Here is a 6,275-nt window from a genome sequence, read left to right as displayed (position 1 = left end):
TGCCTGAGACTGGCTCATCAACTGACGAATCTGCCCATTTGGAGCTGGAAACGTTGAGACCATGAGTTTTAGAGCCAGACAGGTGACAAACTAAAGTACTGCAGCTCAGAGGATGGTAAGGAGAAACAGTTTCAGGATTAAAGAGCAAGCCTGCTCACGTACAAGCACTCAGCTTTACTCTGCTTTAACTTCCCAACCACTGCCTGACTCAGTTAAGCAGGCAGAGCAATTCGTCATGTCAGAGAGCGCTGGTCCCTGCCTTACAACAAAAGGTGAAAGGGAGTGTGGGAAAGGGCTGGAACACAAAGCCCTCCCTGCCCCCGTCTGACTCCCTGTCTCGGTTGCATACGCGAGTCGAGAATCCCTTCAACAGCCCCCAGCCTGTGGTGGCCGAGGCCCCGTCTACGAAAACACAACCCCAGACATGAGTCCTTATCTGCACTTTGTTTCCATTACCCTTATTGGGCAGGATACTGTACCTGAGCTCAATCATTGACACTTTAGCATAGGTAGGAGTGACTTTTAAAATAAATCCTTAATTTACATGTTCTCAGAGAGCAAAAACTATCATCATCAGTCTTCTTCAGCACCTAAACATGCTTTAAATGGATAGTCGGGTAATTTTTGAAATGATGTTCTGACAATTTGTAATACTTTGTCAGCCATGGCATTAGTCATAGAACATGGATTATGGAGAGAGAGGCAAAAGTCTTCTTCCAGTCTAGGGTAATGGCTTGACAAATGCATGCCAGTCTTTTTTGTGGCCTTTTAAAAAAGTCTCTTTCAAACTAACATATGCTAAAGAACTTAAGTTTTTGTACTGACAATATGTGCTGATCAGGCAGACGGACATCTTCAGCAGCCTCAGCACCATTGACTGATGTCATTACTGATAAGGTACTAACTATATGACAGAACAGCATTCAGAAATGACAAGACTTCCTCTTTAAAAGCCATCCACACAGAGCTAGAGGGAAAAAGAGATGGAAAAATGTCTATACAGGAAGGAAAATCTGCTTCTCTTCGATAAATCTGCCCACAAAAAGGGGATCAGGGAAGAGAAGCAGGCACTTTATGAGACTGACGCCATCTACTCAGACAGTGTGGCAAACAGACAGAGACGAATCGAAGGGGTAAGAGAAGAAGGTGGTAACACTCTTCCAAGTGTCTTTTTATCAGTGAATTTGGGACTGTAAATAAAAACACACTGGACATTGCTAACAAAACGTCATAATGACTCTTGTTAGGCATGTATTGTCCAGAAAACAGATTTTTACCGTAAGCTGAAGAGCAGTCAGTGTTTTTCCATCTCATCTGTCCTTCTCAACCAGAGGAATTATTTAACAATCAATGAAAACCGACCTCACCTTCTTGTATCACGTTCCCTTTGGAGCTGACCTATGAGAAAACTAGAAAATAGGCAGATTAAACACAGGTGATCACATTGCAACTGAACATTTGGAAGGAGATTAAGGTCATTTGGAAAAACAATTTGTTCTATGAATTAAACAACATCACGTTGTACTGTCTGAACCATGCATATCCTAAATCTAACAGAAGGGAATCACAGCAAGTTCAGACAGTTTTCTTATTTTCTTCAGAGACAGTGTCATTATATATTTAAAAAAAATGTTAGGAGAGAAAGAACCGGATGGATTAAAGCAGGATGCAGTCATCGCGATGGGTTGGAACATGCCCAAGCACTGACAGTCTGTTGGCCAAGAGACGTGGGAGAGATGCCCAGCTCAGAAATCTATCACATCCCAAGTGATTTGTGTCGAAAAGAGTGATTGAGATCAGGCAGAATGGGAACCTGGGTTCAGATTTCACCTTTGAAAATATGCAGGTCTAAACTTTAGTTGTCACATTTTCTCTTTTGTTCAGCAAGAAAATGGTAAACTGTTCAGCTATTAAAACAGCATGGCTCTGCAGTAAATGAGTCTTCATACAAAATTTGCCTGTCTGAAGCTTAAACCTATTAAATAACAATATTTTTGAAAGTATTAACGACGAAGCCCTGAACTAACAAGAAGGTGAAATCCTAAAACCATGCAAAACTAGAAAAATATTTTATTTTACAAGCTATAGTGATGCAACAGAGTTGCAAACAAACACTCCCAACTTACTTGTATCCCAAAGGCAGACATTTTAACGATAAATTATTCAGATTTCACAGTTTCTTGCCTTCTATAGGATTTATTTATTTGGTATCTTAAATAAAGTGCTCTCAGGAAGATTGTGGCTCTAGTTCAGCAAGTCTTTGTTTTTGAGGGGGAGTTACTGTCATACCTTTATGATTATCGTTTCTACTATAGGGAAGTTGATAACTAATGGTCTTTTTTTTAATAAATGCAATTAATGTTTTGTGATGAATAATATCAGGATAGGCCTGTATGTGCTGTAGTAATGTATTTTCTTGAGAATACAAAGTAAAAGTGTACATTGTGGTTGAGTGTCCTTCAGCAATTTGCAGTAACATTATTTTTTTTTGCCTCTGACATTCCTTTTGAGTCAGCAGGGTAGAAGTTATGATGATGGAGGAGGCTCCTCTTGAATGAAAAGTTGGTGGAAAGAGAGTTTATTTTAAATCAGTGATAACCTATCAGCACAATCTAAGCTTACGGCGTCAGCTGATGAAAGACAAAATAATCAAATCAGAAAAAAATACCAGAAATTATTAACAAAGAGCCTGTAAAATATCATATTTGGCTAATTTACTGTCTTATTTTATAACGTTTAAGAAGCAAAACAACAGTGTTTTGTTTACACCAGTCTTGTAGTTTAGCCAGTTAAGCCACTGGGTCTTTAGCTGATGCCCCAGCTGATAAGCAACTTAAAATGGAGTGCAAACTAGGCACACCCATCTGGCCACTTTATTACCAAACTGCAAATGTTGTGCAGCCTTTAATGCTTTCCTGTTTATTCGAAACAGTGCAAAACACAAAAGTGAAATGATTATAAATGCCCAATATAGAGGACATTAAAGGGTGAATAATTGTTTGTCTCGTTTGTCTCTGTGTCCCTGCGATGGACTGGAGACCTGTCCAGGGTGTACACCCCTCTCACACAGTGATTGCTGGATATGGGCACCAGTGACTCCTGTGACCTAGAAAGTAAGAAGCGGGTAAAAGATAATGGATGGACGGACTGATATAAATTACACAATAACTCGTTAGCATTTCCAAAATGTTGTTGTGGTGATGGACACCAATTTCTTGGAAGAGAAAGAGGACATTCCCCCAACTCCACGCCTACAAATTTAATCTCATTTAAAAGTTCTAATTGTCCTCTTTAGAGAAGAAAAAGATTTAGCTCTATAATATACGGGGGTGAGAGGATCTCTGTGTGTTATAATTATTGTGTCATCTGTCCTGCCCTCCTCAGTGTTTCTCCCTCATGTAATCAGCTCCTGCCTCTGCCACCTGCTGTCCTTCCCCAGGTGTTTGTGTTTTTCCCCTCATTAGTGTCTTTATATATTCTGCATTTCCTTATTGTTCCCTGGTCTGTGGATTTTTCTGTACGGCATCAAACTACTGTCTTCTCTTTATTTATGCAAGTTGTGCTACCATGTTCTATAAAAGCCCATTTCTGTCGTGAAAGAAAAAATAAAAGCACAACAGGAAGTCATAATTTCAAGTTTTAAAGTCATAATTATGAGAATTAAAGTCACATTTCGAGTTTTAAAGTCATAATTTTGAGTTTTAAAGTCATGATTATGAGTTTTAAAGTCATAATTTCGAGTTTTAAAGTCATAATAACGAGAATAAAAGTAATAATTTTGACTTTTCTAATTTATTTTTAAGTTTGTCCCTTGCCAGACACCGTAACTCTACAGGGATGCAACTTCCTGTCAGACACTGGTAGTTTTCCTGCATAGCACATAGATATATAAAAACATATAAAAGTGTTTATATATCTGTGGCACAGCACATGGATTCATTCATTCAATGTATGTCCCTCTGCCTTCATACATCAACCCTTTTAAATAAAGGTATGTAATGTATACATCCTTTCCTTGTCACTTTACATAGCATTTAGTATCGAAGCCCATTTCCGCCATGAAATAAAAGCACAACAGGAAGTCATAATTGAGTTTTAAAATCCTAATTATGAGAATAATGACTTTTATTATCGTAATTAGGACTTTAAGTCAAAAATATTACTTTAAAAGTCAAAATTATGACTTTTATTCTCGTAAATATCACTTTAAAACTCATAATTATGACTTTTATGCTCATAATTATGACTTTAAAAGTCAAAATTTTGACTTTTATTCTCGTAACTATGACTTTAAATGTCGAAATTATGACTTCCTGTTGGGCTTTTATTTTTTCTTTCATAATGGAAATTGGCTTCCACAGTAAGGGAAAAAAAGAAAAGCAAAAAAAGAAAGAAAATGTGACTTATCTGTGCTGCTGATCCCATGCTGCTGACTGTCTCATGCTGCTGATCTCTTGCCTTTATGCTGCTGTATTCATACCCATCTGCTCAGACAGACTCATGTTAGGGCTGCTGTTGTTACACCGTATTGTTTTACATTATTAATGTTTAGCATATATCTTAGTGTATATCTTAAATCCTTATGTACTGTTTCTTTTTACACTTTATATTTTTGCTATTTTTTGGTGTAACTGTGATCCTGAGTACATAATTTTGTTCCACTTCATGTAACACGTGATGAAAATGACAATAAACTTGACTTTAACTTAAACTTGTCCTTTTTCAAATAAATATTAAACTTTAGGATAATTGGAATAAAGTTTTTGTCTTGCTTACACACAAATCTATAGGCAAAAGCTATTAAATGTCATCTATGCATACAAAACAGAAATGTATTAATGTAAAGTGTTTGGAAAAAAGTGTGCTAAAGTTTAAGCTTAAGAGAAATCCCAGTAGTATAGAAAGAACTGCAGGGTGTTTTTAAAGTTGCTTTTTCTTCTTCTCGTTTGATGGAAGTATGCAGCAGAACTACAGGGCTTTATTATTAAAATTACAGGTAGCACCGAAGCAGTCACGCTGTGCTAACTTAACTCCATAAAATGAAGTGGAGGTTTGAAGAGAATCTGTCCACTGCAGGAAATGTTGGATTAAAGTTTTTCCACACCAAAAGGGTAAGCTTCAAAAGCTACAGGTGCACTTTTGTGTCATTTTTAATCTAAAGTAAAGAAGAAATAATGGACACGTTCTAATCCACTGCAGGCTTTTTTTACTTTTTCTTCATCCACTCAATCAGAACAATGTACACAAATCAGATACGCTGGTTGGCTTGATTTGTCACCATCTCCCTTGGCACAAACAGGCCTGTGCTAATGGACAGACACTCTTTGTGAGCTAAACAAATTAGCTCCATTACTAAGAAGCAGACAGCCAGGGTGAGGTGCACCAGTGAAGGCAGAAAAACAGAGTTTTAAGATGAGGGATATACATATATATATATATATATATATATATATATATATATATTATTACTCGCCCTTCTCCTCCACTTCACTTCAGATTATAATCTTACCAGAGGCCTAAGAGTTTGAGGGTTCTGTTCAGTATTACTTAGCTGTTCCTAGGACTGTGCTTTTCTGGACAGATCCCTGAGGTTGTTCTTGGGATCTGTTGGAGCCACTTTTCCAGTATGGGGGTCACAGAATCAAGTGTTCCAGTGACCACTGAGACTACTGAAACTTTGACTCTCCACAGCTTCTGTGTTTCTTTTGGTATCTCTTGAGCTTTGTTGTGCTCCTTCTTCTTGATGTTACAGTCAGTTGGTATTGCTACATCTATCACCACTGCCTTCTTCTGGAGCTTGTCAGCCACCACAGTGTCTGGTTGGTTGACCATCACCTGTTTGTTGGTCTGAATATGGAAGTCCCACATTATATTAGCCCTTCCATTCCACACCACCCTTGGTGGCATCTCCCACTTTGACTGCAGAATCTCCAGTCCATACTCAACACAGCTGTTCCTTTGTATTATTCCAGCCACTTGGTTGCCACTTTCCATACACTTGCCACTGGTAGAGTTTGTTAATCTCCATATACTGGTGGTACATGCTGTGTAGGGGCTTATCTTTCCATGATGGGTCTTCTTCTTCCTCCTCTTCCACATTGGGTTTCTGCTGCTGCCTGAGACATTCACTCGTCAGTTCATCATTGGGGGCTTTCCTCCTGATGCACTCCAGAATCTTAGTTGTTTCATCCTGTATAGTGACTTGGACGCTCACTAGTCCTCTGCCTCACTCCTTTCTCTCAGTATATAGTGTTAGGGTGTTGGACTTGGGGTGA

Source organism: Nematolebias whitei, chromosome 9 (assembly GCF_014905685.2).
Source record: "Nematolebias whitei isolate Nwh7 chromosome 9, NemWhi1, whole genome shotgun sequence".
Taxonomy (NCBI): domain Eukaryota; kingdom Metazoa; phylum Chordata; class Actinopteri; order Cyprinodontiformes; family Rivulidae; genus Nematolebias; species Nematolebias whitei.
Note: the sequence above shows the minus strand (reverse complement) of the source record.